A 16,701-nucleotide genomic window follows, 5' to 3' on the forward strand; every position below is an offset into this window, starting at 1 on the left:
TGCTACCAAATGATGAGTAAAGAGGAATAGTCATTTCCCTTGATCTAGCTCTGACTTTCTTTATACAGGCCAGGGTGGTGTGAGCTTTCACTGCTGTCTAGTGTTTCTCCCACTGTCCACCAGGACCCCCAGATCTTATTCAGTGGCACTGAGGGGCCTGTCAGTCCCAGTCTGTGCAATGGCAGAAGGTCAGTCTGACCAAAGTGCAGTGCTTTGCATTAGTCTGTGTTGAACTTCATGTGGTTCCTGTCAGTCCATTCTCTGGCTTGTCTAGAGGCAGCCCTGCCCCTGAGCATTGAATATATTTATGGGATAAGCACTGCAGCTATTCATTACTGGTTTATGCCAACATTAATATTTTTAAATAAAAATCACATCCTAATGAAATTTTAGAGGAAATTTCAGTGTGATTGTAAGGTGGAAGCTTTAGGCTTATTTGAATCTGAAACTCCTATTACAAAGGGTGTAAATGCTTTCTCACTAGCTACAGTGGTTAAGACCTTAATTTTATACTTAATTTCAGGGAGAACTAATGGCTCCGTATTTTCTCCCATTATGCTGGAGCACAAGTTCAGCTCATGAGAACTACGAAGAGGACGGGGCCTTGGCTCTACTCTGACCCGGTGGAAAGAGTGCCACCTACCGAGCCTGTGGCTCGGTTTTGCAAACTTAAGTGTGCAAAGCATAGTCTTTCAGTCAAATTCTGACTCAGTGCAATCCAGTGTATTAATGATATGAGTCGATGTTGTTACTGCAAGATGTGTCTGTACAAGCCAAAGAAAACTAAGATTTTAGATGCTGATAGCTAGGAAATCTTCCAATCTCCTTCAGTGTAGTAACAAAATAATGACGTTAATAGGGAATGCGTGTGTATTAAGTTTTGTTAATGTAAAGCTGATAGAAGTGCAGCCATCATGTAATCTCAGCATATGCTGAGAAAAGAGAAAGAAAAATTTTTTAAAAGCATAGCAAAAGCTGTTCTGAAAGGAAGAAAATTATGATGGCTGGTTCTGGAGAATATGTAAGGACCGTGTAATGTAAGGAACAGAGAAACAATTGAAGAGTGTATAACTGTAAAATCCTTACCAAACACTTCATAAAACTTTTATTGCTCGGTATGACAAACACTAACATACAGCTCTATAAACACCATGGTGTCTTTGAAGTGTGTTTCTTCTATTTTAGATCTATAAACTAGTTGGTGTACCTACCTGCTTGCTTGTTTTTGTTCTTATCCCATTTGGTTTGTTTAGGAAATACGATCATTCTTTCCTAAAGATTTTGCATTTTACAGTGTGTTTCAGCTTTGTCTTCGTGGTTACTATGTTGCCTTTGGCTCAGCAGGATTCCGATCTACCTGATACGTTACTTAGGAGGCAACCATCAAATCCAACAAGTTAAAATGTCTCCCAGAGCAGGGTAGAAAGCACACTCCCTGCTCTGCGCAATGTTAGCTTCTGTAGCCGGATGATGACGTTTCTGTCATTGTCTACTGCTTTTACGTGATTAAGTATTGTGAAACACATGATGCTGCTCATCATTTTGCTCCCAGCCTCCAAACAGGTGAAGTACAACATACATTTGTTCTGTCTTGAACAAAGAGATACAGTTTGCTGTTAGAACATGATTTAAAATCAGAGAAGACTTCTGGGGTTTGGGTTTATTTTTGGTTGGTTTTTTTTCCCCCAATGAAAGTTGACATAAGTAATTTTTAATCTTATCCATATCTGATGTGCTTCAGTTGAGGCACCGATTGCCTAACATGACAGAGAGGAAATAACTCCAGTTTATTGAATCTTTCTTTTCAATCTTTATTAGGGCAAATTAAACTAATGAGTTGTATGCCTTTGACTACAGCTAGTTATTATATGTTCAATGATTTATGTTTGCTTTACATATTAGGAAATTTGTGTACATCTGGGAATATTCTTTCTGTATTGATTTAAATAGTTATTGACCCATTGTTCCTGTCTACCAGAAGTTTGGAAGAGCAAATGCATTAATGGTGCTATAGCAGAATTTTCCTTGAAGGTCCTATTGGGACAGTGTTGGATCAAATGATACCGCTGGTTGTGAAAGAAAAAAACCTTTACCAGTAGTACCTGTGGCTACTATTTTGCTCTTCACCGCCATGTGTCTCACTGTTATTCCTCTGCACCATGACAGGAAAAGATTGGGTGTGGTAATTAGACTGCTGACCTGGGACTCATCAGAGTAACCTGGTTATGCATCTGTAGTCATGGGCAAGTCACTTCTGTGGGCTCCTGTTTCTGCACATCTTGAGCTTCCCTGGTAAAAAGTTCTGCAAGGAACTATTGTGAAAGAAACACAAACTACAGTGAGCAGTGCAAAAATTACTTCTATATTTCACTCTATAAAGCAATACATGCTGGAAGGGAAACTGCCCTGCTGGTCTGGAAAAAAACCCCCAAAACTCAGCAATGTTACTGTGTGCACTGAATAATCTGAACCTGGATGAAGGCAAACACGTGGCAACGTGCACATTGGAGAAAAACGTTTGGCATTTTCCTGTTTCTCAACATTTCACTGAATATGAGTCTAATCTATGAATGCTGTCTAAAGGTTATTTTATAATCTGTAAGTTTCATTGCTTGTTAACAAACTCGAGAAGCAGAGCAGACTACAGAGGGAGCAATGACAAAGCAGCTTCTTTATTTCCTGCCTTAGTAGGGTAGAGTAGCGTGCCTGCATTTGTCAGCGCACTCTGTTTTTTATTCTTGGACCAAGGCAGCAGAGGAAGCCATATTCCAAAAGAGGAGCTGAACATTTTTAGAAACCTCAGAATTATGTGTTCTTCTGAAAGTAAATTTCAGTTGTTTGGTAAAACAGCCAACAGCATAGAGATGACCTGAGGTTTTGCATTAGACTAAAATCCTTTCTCCCTTCCCTGCTTTTTTAACTTTTTCTTCTGAAAAAGCTGTGAGAAAAGGGACTGAAAGGGGGAAACAGAAAATCATGTTTTCCTTTGGTCCAGGGGATTCCTTAAAAACAAAAAGCTCTTTGTTTTTCTTTAGCGAGAAAGGACATAAAGCCTGATCGCGCTGAAGAGGCTGGCTCTGAACTCGGGGCATCAAAGCGGCGCTTTCCGACGGGTATTGGACACGGCAGCATTTTGCAGGGCTTGGCTTTCAAATCAATGCTTCAAACTCTCTGCCCGCCCCTCACTCGTTGGGGATTTCCTCTCCTTCTTTGCCAACAGCAGCGACAGCCACGCGCAGAAGGTCAAGCCGAGATCCGTGGACAAGGGCAGGGGGCCTAGGGCCGTGCCGGGATGAGGCGCTGAGGGCCGGCAGGGAGCTGCGCCGTGGAGGGAGGAGGAGGAGGAGGAGAAGGAAGGCGGGAGGAGGAGGAGTTGAGGAGCCCGGGCCCGGGAGCCTCCCCGCTTACCGCACTAGGAAGTGACGCTTTCTCTGAGTCCCGGAGAGAAAGAAACAAAGTTTGTTTTTTTTTTTTTTTTCCCCTTCCTTCTTCTCTCCCGCCCCCCTCTGCAAACAGCCGCTCCACGTTCCCCCGCGGCTCCCGCCGTGCCTGGCTGTGCAGGTGAGCCAGCACGTTCTCTTTCTTCCTTCTCCTGTTTTCCGCGCGTTTATTTTTTTTTTTTTTAATTCGCACGATTTGCTTCCGTTTTCCTGCCATTTTGGAGAGGGGGTGTCTTTCCTGGGGCTTTTCTTTTGGGGGCGGTGGTGCGTGCTTTGTTTGTGGGTGCTGGGTGCAGGATGAGGAGCAGAAGTACCTGTGGAGGTGACGGGGACGGCTGGCTCCGCGCCCGGGCCGCGCAGCCCCACGGGGCCGGGGCAGCGGCACTCCCGGCCCGCCTGCTGCGGGGGGCCAGGCTCGGCTGCTGAGCCATCGCCTCGTGCTGTACCCTGAGTTGTTACGGGCGCTCCGGAGGGGTTTCTTGGCGGCTGCCTGGCTGCGGCAGCGCTTTCTGGATGTGTCTGTGTCCGGGTGAGCTGCCTGCGGATGGAATTTTGGGGGGTTGGTTTGGGCTGGGGGGAGGCTCTCTTTGCTCGCGGCGTGGCGGAGCGGGGCAGCCCAGCGTGTGCGGCGGCCCCGAGCGCTGCGTGGAGAGGGTCGGATCGCCCTGCTGGGGTTTACGCAGTGGAGGGGGGTGGGGAGGAATTTGTTAAATAATTTTTGAAAAATCCCGTGCTCTCAAGTGTACAGCTCTTTTCTGGCAGCAACTGCGAAAGACCGATTCGTTGCAGTTTAGCAGTAAAAGCTGACAATACACCTACGCGCGTATGTGAGAGTCTTATATAATACTTACGGGGTTTTTTTTAACAGGCGTAAGCAGGATTTATTTTTGGTTTATAAAGTCTTGTGTGGTTGCAGCTTGCAGAATTAGCGAAATATTCTATTAGCTTAGCAGAGATTTACTTTACGTCCTTTTAAAAGCATCTAATTTTTTTATAATAATTTGATTTCCTTCCGACTACGTGTTTTGAGCTTAGTGTAAAGGCCATCTGTACTGGAGCAAGCAGTTAAGGGAGGGGAAGAGAGAAAAAGAAATGTCCTAATGCGGAGACTATTAGGTTGTTTAGAGGGCGAGACTGCAGTTCCAAGCAGCAACAGCAGCAGCTTTATGACTGTGTGTAATTACAGAGTGATTGCATAGGACAGCATTGTTGGAACGAATACGTATACACAGGCTATTGTGCAAGATTTCTGTACCGAACAAAACCTAGTTTTGCATTGCAAATGCTAAAAAGAGAATGTATTGTGCATTGAACTGCCACATTCTTAGAAGAGGAAGGTGGGAGAAGTGGAGTGAGGCTGATTGTAGAAATCACGATCTGAAATACTCAGCAGAAATGCCACTAGTAGTCTCTGAAATCACAGCAGACAGAAATTGAAAGCTCATTGAATCTGCGGGTTCATGCTTCTAAAGTGATTATATAGCAGGTGAAATCCAAGCAGATTTGCTACAGTCCTGCACGTTTAGTGTAATTCTTGCTCTGGTCTAGTTTTTTGTGTGCTTGTGTGGGAAAAAGACCTATGTTAAAATAAGCAACTGCAGTTCAGATAGCTTGCTTTGAAATGGAGAGAAGAGCATTGGGGAGAGTTTCTGTGTCAGGCCACAAAAACTTGGAGCTTGAGAGAACTACCAGACCAGAGATACGCTCAGAGCATGCTGTTTCAGCTTTAACTCGAAAGTTGCATCTGCTTCAGTGATCTTGCAGGCAGTGTTGGCTGAGGGATAGTATGAAGCACTGAGAAAGTGTGCCACTGACACTGTATTAGCAAGGCTTTTAACTAAGTCTTTGAAGAACATCATAATTATGCCAAAGTTCTTGTGGGTACAACTTAACGTCCCTTAGACTTCTTTTTCAGGGATGCTAGTTACCTGTTATTTTTATCAGCTTAGTTTTGAGAGTACTTGGAATTCAGGACATATCAGATCTGCAAGATTTCACATCTAGTGCTCAGAAACTGGTCTTTCTAACATTAGAGACAATTTTCTAGAAGTGTTATCTTCAGCTGTTACAGCTGATGTCTTAATAAATGCCACAAAGGCTTGTAAAGTATTTTGAGCACTGCAATGTAAAGTACTATAAAAATGGAAAGCTGCTTTAATTTTTATTTTAACTGAACACAGATCATCTTATTGGTAGTTTCCTCAGGTTTTCAAGAAAATGCTTCATATAAAATGTATGTGGCTTTGTTAACAAAGAATGAAGTGATCTGCTGACAGTGTTTTTGTGTTTTGTTTGGGGTTTTTTTTTGTCATTTGACAAACTATGGTAGTGATCCTTCTGTAAGTTTATTGGAGCATTTTGTTTTAATAAAAAATATGAAACAAATATATGCTAATTTGTGCATTACTGTGATGTTCTACTTGCAGATTTTTCTTGAAATTGTACTTAATGTCTTGATTGACTTGTCAGTCTGTGTTATACTGGATGTTTTAATGTAAAAATTACCGCTGGAGTAGTTCTTAAAGGTTTCTTGAATCATTTGTGGTAGTGATACAGTATAATCATTCCTTATGCTAAGTCTTTTGCTTTTCACAACCTATGTGGTAGGAGGGAGTTTTAGGTCAGGATTTTTTGGACTTGTATACAAAGAAGTAGGTAACTTGCATGTCCTTGAGTCGTCCTGTGGTTCTCAGTGGAATTAGTCATAGATATATATACATTTGTGTGCATGTTAGCAAAACAAAGGTGTAGCTGTGCTAGCCTTTAACCCATCCAGGTGCATGTGAGTAGTGGTGATATGAAATGATGAGGGCTGTAGCACAATGAAAGCTTTTCAAAAAGCCTGCATAAATGTTCCAAATGTTAGTTTATGTTTTTGCATTTTCACTCTTCTGGTCAGCTGTCAGTAGTGGCTGCAGAACCACAGGAGAGATTTTCAAGCCTGTCATCCCTTTCATGACACTCTTCTGTCAAGCTGCTGATCAATCCCTTAAGTTGCCCCTGACTGAGGACATGCAGCCTTTTTTTGGAAATGGCCACCTTGGTGACGGTGGCAGCAGCAGTGTTTGTGTGTGGAGGTGTGCCCAGGCATGTAAGGAGACAAGAGGGACTGCCATGAATCAGAGTGGAAGTCTGTCTAACCTGTGGCCCTGTTTGCAAAGGTTTATATGTTCTCTATATGCTTAGCAGTTCTTGAAGGATTTCTACTCAAGAAACTTACCTAGTTTTCTGTTGAGCTTAGGCAAACATTTAGCAAACACTTTTTTTAACCTACTGATCGAATTGTGGAATGACAATGTTGGTAAGAGCTGGTTTTTTTGTTGTTTCACTTTTTCTAAACACCCTCCCTCCTACCCCCCAATAATAAAAAAGAAAACATCCAAAATACCAAAACCCTGATTTTTTTTTTCCTTTGTTTTTTTTGTCTGAAGCATCACATGAAATCTTAGTACTGGTTGCAGTAAATTACAGTTTATGCTAAAATTAAACGTAGTAAATATGAATGTTGTCTGCAGAGTGATTAGTTACATTCTAAGAGACATGAAGTGATAAATAAACCACTTTTCTTTGAGTATTCATAGTGTGAAATGGGGAGGTGAGGGAGGCAGGAGCTCTGGTTTTGCAACACATGCCCAAAAAGCTGCAGGTTCTGGCACAGGCAAACCAAGGCACATGAGTCACATCCAAAGGGAAGACTTGTCACTGAGCAATTTGTAAGTAGGAGGGATGAACTTCTAATTCAAGGCAATATCCTGAGGACCTTCCCTAATAATTGCAAGTGCGGCAGAGAGCTTTATGTCCAACAGGAGTTACTTGTACTTTGAATCACACGTTCCCCCTAGTGTAATTTGAGCATTCAAACGAAGAAATCCTTGTTATGTGTTACAGAGGTCCCTGAAAGAGGTGGCTGGTCAAGTAATAATATAAGTTTTTGTAGCTTCATACCAGCCACTTGCATTCCGCGTGGAAGCTCCTTGGCAGCTCCAGCAGCTCGCAGTGTACAAATGGCATGTGTCTGCAGCAGGAGGCTGCTCAATGAGCGCTTCACAATGCTTTGCACAACTTCTGTTTCTGAACGGTCTCCAACTGTAGCCCTTCTCAGTGCTCTGCTGATCAACTCCAGTGACTGAAAAAGTTACGAGGGAAAGGCTGTACTCTGCACACCGGGAAAAAGTGCGAGTACATGCATTTTGACTGCAGTTGGTGTCCAGGTATTTAGGAGCAACCATTCGAATGTGGATGCAGGGACAATATTGGTAGTTAATTCTTTGCTTTTCAGGCTCTCTTGATGCTTTTTATTGTATTTTGTGCAACTGACAGCCACCAGATAACCAGGCTTAAATTAATATAATTCATTAATCTGTATATAATATGGAAGATGTGCAGATATTCTTTGAAATGTACATATCCCAAAATTAATGTTCTTTTTATGTACAAGTAAATGACATGAATGTCCCTTGTTGAATTGACAGCTGGCGTTAATCAAAAAGTTGAAAACTGGGAAAAACTAGGTTGGGAGGGGGTGGCAAAGTGTTCAGTGTGTGTTAATTTTTTGTTTTTTCTTAAAGACATTTTGAAGGACTTAAAGCAAAGCATAGAATAATGCTTTCCTTTTTACCCTTAATTAGTCAAAATTAATGTTTAAGTTCTATATAGTTTGACTTTAGCATTGGTAAGGATTTAAACAATTTGAGGGCCTGAAGGAGCAAACTGAGAAACAGTTCTGATATCTGTTTTACTAAATATGTTTACATGTTCAGAGTTGGGATGTAAAGAGACAGGAAGAGGAATCAAGTCAGTATTCATGCTTTGGGGTTTTTTTGCCACTTACTATCTTCTCACATTGATTCTCAGTTGCTTGGCTTTCCCCATCATAGGAGAGATTACAGTGCAATGATATATATTGGTATATCCTCTTATCATTTATTTTAGGAAGACAAATTAAACATGTATGTATGTTTATATGTACACACACTATTCTGTTATATACCCTTATGTATCTCATTTTATAACTCGGTTCCCCTAAGAACAAATGTTTCTTTTCCTTGTTGTGCTAGAGTACTGTTTGTGAAGTTTTGTTTGGATTTTTTTGACAAACCATGATGAAGTTTTCTGTTTGACTGTTTGTACTATTATTTTAACCTTGAATATAATTCTGTACTTTGGGGTTTATCTTAATTTGTTGCCTTTGATAATGTTGCTTTTGTTATTTCTAGAATTATGGTGACCAAAATGTGCATGAATTATAACTGCAAGTTTTGTTCTTGATTTTTTGGGGGGGGGGAGGTTTTTTTTTTGTTTGTTTGGTTGGTTGGTTGGTTTTTTCCAAGGGCTTGTAACTGATAGGACTTTTTGAAATAATGGTTTGGTTTTGCAGCCTGTCTGTGGTACAGTGTTGTATGGTGGATTTCCAGCTATCAGAGTGGCTGCTTCCCTTCAGCATGGATAAACCAGAACCTGTTGTTCTGTGGAGCTGCATGTTGTGGGGCAGTCAGCCTGCTGAACTGCTTGTCTCCTTGTCTGCACTGTGCATCATGATGAGGTCCAAAGTTGAAACTAGTCCCAGAAGTCTGAATAATCTCCAAATAGCCTTGTTATGGTGTAGTCCATAGGTAAAAGTGCATTTCTGTTTGGATCCCAAGTTGCATGAGGATGTTGTGTGATTTCAAACTTAATCACGTATGCTTAGGTGCGGCCTTATCTGCTATGCCTGTGTACATCTGGGATTCTTTGAGCATCTCCTTTTCAGCCCCTGCATATGTCACCTGGTAATTTGTCATGAATTGCAGTATTGTTTACAGTTTTATAGTAATGCAAGTCCACTACTCTTGCAGTTTTATAATACCCATAGCTGTTCAGATTCTTCATCCTGAACAATTGCCCTTAGACACACTGAAAATAAAGTAAAATGAAGTGCCATATGTAACAATACTCTTGGGATTTTAAACTGTTTTGATTTCAGGCTTTTATTTCTCCCTACATAACATATTCTTTCATGCACTTCCTGGAAGGAGAGCTTGCTGTGTTTGTGGGAAATTATTGGGTGGAGAAGAATTTAGCAAAGTATTTTCCTATTTAAATTTAGTTTTACACCATTTGAGAACAAAATCTCAGCATTGCCTAATTCCAGGTGAGAGGAGAGAGAGCCACAGCTGTAAGACATTCTGATTGCTTTAGGAGATTCCGATGATGACACCTCAGGATACCAAATACTCACATATGTGAAACTGGCAGGGAAGACTGACTGCCCCTATGGTTTAGTTTGACTTCATGACTTTGAAAATTCTGAGTTGAATTATTCTCTTTGAATCTTTTGTGGCAAACTCTAGATGTTATCCTGCATGAGACATGCTATATATTGGGGACAATGATAGTATTTATAATATTTAATTAATATTACAAATTCATTTTGATTTTTTATTGGAAGGCTATTATATTTTCAAATTTTTAGAAAATATAAATATATATGAGTAAATAATGTAGTCTTTCCAAACAGTATTTGTTTAAATGAACATGTTTTAAGGGATGTTGAGATTCCTCTGGAGGAGAAGAGGAATATATTAAAAACAAAAGCTAGGACTTTTGTCATTCTAGTGAAGTATTACTGAACTGTTAGGCATTCTGGTTATTAGGGGCTTAAGCTATCCTCCTTGAATAACTGGAAAGCCTTTGCACATAAAGGGTGTGATTGTAAGTAAACTGTGCAAATGTTGCATTTGATTATCGGCCTCACTTTTTTCTGATTTCATTTCAGCATTGAAGTGGTCTTTTGTTATTGTGATTTTCTAAATACATTTAAGAGTCAAAAGGAAATTTAAGACATTTCTTTCCTTTTGAAGTATGGGAACTGCTTTCCTTTTGAAGTATGGGACTCCTCCTTGTTTTAGTCCTTTGTCTTTGGCAAAAGTGAAATATTTCAGGTATGCTACTAGCTGACTTATTTTGCAGTTGCAGCTTTCTTTCTACAGTAAATGTACTGTAAATATTTCTGTAGAAAAATTTGATCCGTAATAAAAAGACCTTTTATTGCCTAAGAAGGTAAAAAAAGAATGTGAAACTCCTTATAAACAATTTATTTTAATTTTGAATATGAGATGTAAAGAATAAACATTTGAAGAACTGAGGAATTAAAAACCTGCGAAGTCTGGTATAGCTGATACTATACTCGAGGTTTGCACTTTTTAACAGTGAATAAGAGGCTGCCTTGCAAGAAGCTTTGTTGAAGTCAATGATGATTATTTTTCTATTTAAAAGATGAACAAAGCTATCTGAGCTTTTTTTATTTGCAGTATAAATAAACCTAGTTACCTTACCTTTAGAGAGGAAATTAAAATACAGAGAGCTTTGTTAGCAAAAGAAATAAAATGCAGATTTGAAGCCTTGATTTGTAAAGTTTTTCTCTGCAACTGGAAGAGCTCTTTAATAATCATAATCATTACTACTGATATAAATTGCACACTGGAAAATTCAGTTTCCTTATTCAAGTGATCTCCTCTGGCATTTTAAAATGAACTAGCCTGCCTGTGCACATATGTATGCCATGATGCAGGTCTTTGTTTGTCTAAGAGTGACATGAACATATATTTGCTGAATTCTTAAGCACAGGAGACAGATAAAGCTTGGATGGACTGGTCATAAAGCAAAGGCATTTCCAACACAGAGGTGGCAGAGCAAGGCTAGAGACCCTTCACTGGCCTCCAGCTTGCACTGCTGCTTTTTAGTGACTTTATGGGTTTGTCCACTAGGCACCTCTGTCAGAGGTATCATTAGGCAAGTATGAGACCAAGGGCAGTGGCCCAAATACTTGTCAACACCAGCAATTGCTTGAATATCCATGTGTACATGGATATTTTGTTAAAGGGCCAGTGTATTTGACACTTGAAGTTAATGTTAAAACACCCATGTTGGCAAGATGCTGCTGCTTCTGTGCTGCCTGAAGTGATGTTGAAATGGCTTTTGCTTTTTTCTTAACAGAAGTGTTTCTGTTTCCCCAGTGGTGATAAATCAATAATCTGTTCCAATCCTGATCAGCAATATTCTATTGTTGTAGTACTATCAAGTTACTGTTGATATTTGTGGAAGAATGACATTTAGATGAAAGGGCAAAACTTCTTGTTTTTAAAAGACAACCCACAAACAAACAAGCGTTCTCATGCTCACACAAAATAAATAAGTGCCAAGATAGGAAGATACTTAGATTTAGAAATTCTTAGCGCTTCCTTCATGAGAGATATTGGTATTTAAACTATATTTGGAATTTTGACCTCAAATTGTAAATGCTTACTTCAGCCTGTATACTACCATAATAGCACACTCCAAGGACCACGTGACAAAAAGCAAAGAAGAAAACTCAGTATCTGAACTGGTTCACATGTTACTCAGCTAAAGAGCAGAGATGGCACTAATGTTTGCAGCAGCCCTTTGGTGTCAAATACAGAAAGATAATTTCTTATGAAACAAGAAAATCCAGTTTTCTATATTCTCTTGAGTTTGAGATCTGAAGAGGGATGTTGAGTGTAATTCAAACCTGCATAAGATGTTTTGCTTCTGCTCTTCCGTCAAGGTTTACAAATGGTACTCCCCAATTCAGTGCCCCCACTCTCCAAACCACACACCAGTTCTCTCTTTTTCCCCTCTTCTCCCACTGATGGGCTGAAGAGGAGAACTGGAGGCACAAAGGGCAAAAATCATGACTTGAGATCAGTACAATTTACTGGACGCAGCAATGAGATAAAAGGAGCCGTAAGATCAACAAAGTAAGCCAATGGCTCCCAATGGCTCCCTCTACCACATTTTCTCACAGGAAGGAGCCCCTTTTCTCTGGAAGAGAGTCCCTTCCCTCCATCCCAGCAATGACATGAGATGGTGTAGAGTAACCTCCATGTCCTAGCCACGTCCCTCATGGCTACTACAAAAATTAACCCTGTCCTGGCTGGAACTGGACATCTTCACATCATGATCATTAATAAAAAAGAGCTGCAACTGGTCTCAGGCTGCATAGATAAGCCTACAGTTTTAGTTTCATTTTCTGAGGCATTATTGGTTTTTCTGCAGGTTTTTACCATTTTAGTTTGAATAATATGTTACAAAGGTGCAGGATACACTTAGACCTTTGGAAAGCTAAGCAATCCATAGGTGTCCCTTTTGTCAAAAGCAAATTAGAGGATCTCATTTGCTAGTGGAGGTTGCATTGCTGTGATAGGGCATCTACCAGCAGTTCTTATGGAGATCTGTTTCAGGAATATAGCCTGGAAATTGAAGCTAAAGGGAGTTTTCTAACATATTAATTGGGTTAAAATATTTAAGATGTCACAGTCATACTCTTCCCAAGAAGGCAATGGCTTTGTGTAGCCTTTTAAAATCTTAAATAAAATCTTTCTCTTAAACTTTTTTAGTAGCCTGAAGTGCTTTTATTGTTCTTTCTGTGGCGTCCCACCCTTAAAGGGAAGTGATGATTTATGATTTCATTGAGCCTTTTATTCATACTTAGACACAACAAGCTGCTTATACTGAAACTAAAATGGTCAGCAATAAGGAACAGGTAGCCTGAGCTTAGAACAAGTCATGCTCTTTGCCCTCATGCAGAAGAGCATTTTGTCTTCCAGTCATGGAACTTGCTGTACCTAATACATGAGTCTACACTTGCATCTACAAACTGTTAGACGATTATAGGAGAAGTAGGACTAAAGACAGGCGGACCTGAAAGAGAAGACAACAAAATGCAATTCAGGAAGCATTTGGTGTTTGATGCCATAGGACGTACAACAACAAAATGTTCCCAGTCTTCCCCCTTTCTTGCAAGCTCACTGCTGACAAGTAATTTACATCGCGTGTGCCGTGTTATCATCCTCGTTTAAAGGTGAGGAAGCCGTCTTCAACCAAGAGGCTACAAAACCACACTCTGACTTAACACTCAGTGGCATCATGTGAGTAGAAATGGAGATTTTGCCCCACACAGAGGAGTTGATTGATGGGGGCTCTTGATAGGGGAAGGTGCGGTATGTGTGCCTGAATTTGCATCTCCATGGCTGAGTGAGTTTTGTCAGCAGGCTTTGTAGAGGAGCCCAGGCTCTCTCACACCTCCTTGAGAAGGAGCTGACATTGCTGTTCAGAAATGGTTACTGGCACCCTCTGTGAACTTCCAGCAGATAGAGCACTTAAGCCTTGGGTGAAATAGCAACTTTTTCATTGAATTGCAGATACATGTTTGGCTATAGTCGTCTGCTGTGGGCCCTTTTGACTGGCTTTTTCCTGGACTTTGTGATTAAAAGCCTGAATTTTGGTTCTCTGCTTAATCCTGTCATGTTTGTTCAAGAAATCTGTGATGTGTAACAGAAGCTTCTGGATTGCACGCTAGAAATGCATGCATAGAAATGAATGCTCCAATTTCTGCATGGAGCAGATTGAGTAGTTTCCCTGGCCAGGTTACTTACTTGGTTCTCAATCATGTCAGTGAACAAAATTATTATCTCCCTTGTTCTGTGCACTTAGGTGATTTCAGTCTGCCTCTTACGCAGTTATTTCATACTTTTCTGTTTCTCAGTTGGCTAACTTTGGTAGTGTCATTAAAAAGGTCAAAGATGGAAGAAAAGAAAGTGGTGGATCAACATTCTCCCTTGTAGCATGGGTTCAGGACATTTTTTACATTTCTCAGCTGCTCTGTTGTGGGGTTTTTTATTGTGAAGATGAATAGAACTACTCCATTTTGCTATGTGCTATAAAGCATTTTAAAAAGACAGTTCTCTCTGAGTGACTTGATTTATGAGAGAAGTACAGTTTGGAGGTGGAAGGATATTCTCTGTTCAGTGACAGCTCTAACAGAATAATTGTGACAGAATTTGCTTGGGAAAGTGCTCTAGGTTAAGTGTAGGATGCCTGGCTGTTTACAAGTAACCATCTAAGCCATACAGTTTGGATGTGTGGAGGCAATGTGAAAATCTATTGACATCTTTAGTTACTCAACTGGTTTATTTTTGGGAGCTCATGAGTTGGCAGAACATACTGACCCTGTCTGGAGGGGAAAAGCATAATGACTTTGAATGCAGGAGACTTAGTGAATATTTTGTCAAGTTACTTGCTACTATTTCTTTGCAGCAGCTGTCATGGAGGTTTTAACTCTTTGCTTTCCCCCCTGAACATTTTTGCATATTGTTGTTATATTTTAATGAAAATCTAATACTAGTCTGTCAAGACAAAATGGCTCAATGCATCCTACGACAGATTTGAAGAGTATGAGGTTTTGTTGCTTGAAAAAGGGGGAAAAATATTTGGTGACAGATTGCTTGTTGATAACCCTTTGTAATATTCAACCTTCACTTGAAACGGCTATAGGTTGGATTCACAATTGGTCCTGGACACAAAAGGCTACAATGTAGGAAAGACAAAGCAGTCTTGCACACAGGTAGTATTGGATAGTGAGGAAGTAAAGAACTGAGAGAAGTTTTATTTATGTTCAAAAACACAGCTGTGTTTTTTGTGAAACTGATACTGCTTTTGCTCTGTGTGACTAGAGAGACCCAGCAGACAGAAACAAAAACTGACAGTAACAACTGCAAAGCGTAAACTTTGCTCTTCCTATTATAGATTTTCTGCTTGTGATTAATTTACACAAAACTATTACCCACTGTGCATAAGAAAGTAAAAACAGGATGGCTTTCTTGTAGTGTTCTCCTTGTAGCTACTACTTACAGTCCTGATTTGGAGAGCTGGTGCAAGGTTCCATGGAGTAAATAGGGAGTTTGTCATGGAAGAAGTTTGGTTTTCGGCTTTCAATGTTCAGTATTCTGACACCATCAGAAATTCTCAACTGCTTTGTCAGTTTATTTGAAAACAACTTCATTGCTGGAAATAACTAACTTCAAAGCATTTTGCTTGATGATACTTGCAGTTATCTTACTGAGAAGTTAAAGTTGTGTTTGTAACTCTTAATTATTCCATATCCCTTTATTCATTCACACAATTAACTTGTAGTCTCACACCAGCATTGCAAGATTTCTTCCAAATGCTGAATTGTGAAAACAGATGAGTTACCAATCACTTCGAAGGAAAAGAACCACTGATAGGACTTCTGTGTGTTACACAAGCAAAATTTAAAAGAAACCCAACAGGTGAAGAAATAAAATAAAGCACATGTTAGCACTTGGCAAGCTGACCAGACTCACTGAGACCACTTTGCTTTAAAGGTGTCTTCTCTACCATCCTTTTCTTTTGTTTTTTTAAAGTAAGTACCTAGACTTACTTGTGGTGGTGGGTTTTTTGTGGTGTTTTTTTTTTTTTTTTAATATGAAAAGGAAGATCTGGAAAACTCATGTGTCCGGAACAATGTCAGCTTATCTGTTCAGCAGCAGTCCCAGTCCCTTACTATTATTAAATACAATTGCTGGAAAAATGTGCCTTGAGGCAGGAATGTTATTTTATTTTTGACAGGTTTTTTTCCTGGAGTGTGTATTGGACATTAGTTTCAAACAGTTCTTTTTTTTTTTTTTTCTCAGTCCTATCAGTGCTACTTTTCAACTTATTTTAATAAATTTATCACTTTGTTATAAAGTTATATAACTAATCATTTTGGGACTTTGCTTTCCTTCCAATGCAGAAGTTGAAAATGAAACTGTGTATATTCATAGCTTGTAGAAATGCCAAGTAAGTAGTATAAACAACAGGAGAGGCTGTATATTGAAAAAAATAAATAAAAAATGAAAAATCCTAATTCAAGACCTAAATGAAATGAGTGCATTCCAGAACTCCTTTCTGTGCAGGACTCTGTGCTTGTGATGCAAGCACCTCTAGCCTCGCCTGCCTTTGCCGGGGTGTTCAGTGCCTGTCTGGCCCTGGCGGGGGGGGGCACAGAATTAATGGAGGTGGGGCCTGGGTGTCGCAGCAGCCACAGGTCGAGGCACGCCAGGCTGCCTGCGAGGGCAGGGGGAGCTGCCAGGTGCCTCTTTGGGCGGGCAGCCTGTGCTTCGAGACTCACAGAACGGGAAGCTCAGCTGTGCGGTGGACACAAACTCTTTGAGAGATTATGTTTCTTCAGGCCATCACTCGGGCTCTTGCTCAGCAGCTGAAGCATTTCATTGGGAAATGCAACATTAGAAAAGCATGCTTTTAGACTCCAAGTGGCTTTGGAACAGCTGTACTGGAGCAGCTAAATAAATATAACCCTCTGTAAGAGGAAATAACTTTTCTAACAGATATATGCACAGATGGATTGTAATCGTACTGAGCCCAGTGTTTGCCTGAGCAAGAGAGAAAACCTTTTAATAGA

General features: G+C 40.2%; 1 protein-coding gene across 4 annotated transcripts in view; it reads left to right on the forward strand.

The window, feature by feature from the left end:
* Positions 1 to 3,404: 3,404 nt before the first annotated feature.
* MIDEAS (mitotic deacetylase associated SANT domain protein) overlaps positions 3,405 to 16,701 on the forward strand; it is a 59,383-nt gene continuing 46,086 nt past the window's right edge. For 3 of the 4 annotated variants that reach the window (XR_014226524.1, XR_014226525.1, XM_082284061.1), the window contains exon 1: positions 3,405 to 3,561. The gene's annotated coding sequence lies outside the window, so the exon portion shown is untranslated. Of the gene's footprint in view, positions 3,562 to 3,862; positions 3,970 to 16,701 lie in introns of those variants that run through there. The other variant, XM_082284063.1, reaches the window with a different exon arrangement.

Source organism: Coloeus monedula (assembly GCF_965178545.1).
Source record: "Coloeus monedula genome assembly, chromosome: 6".
NCBI classification, from domain to species: Eukaryota; Metazoa; Chordata; class Aves; order Passeriformes; family Corvidae; genus Coloeus; species Coloeus monedula.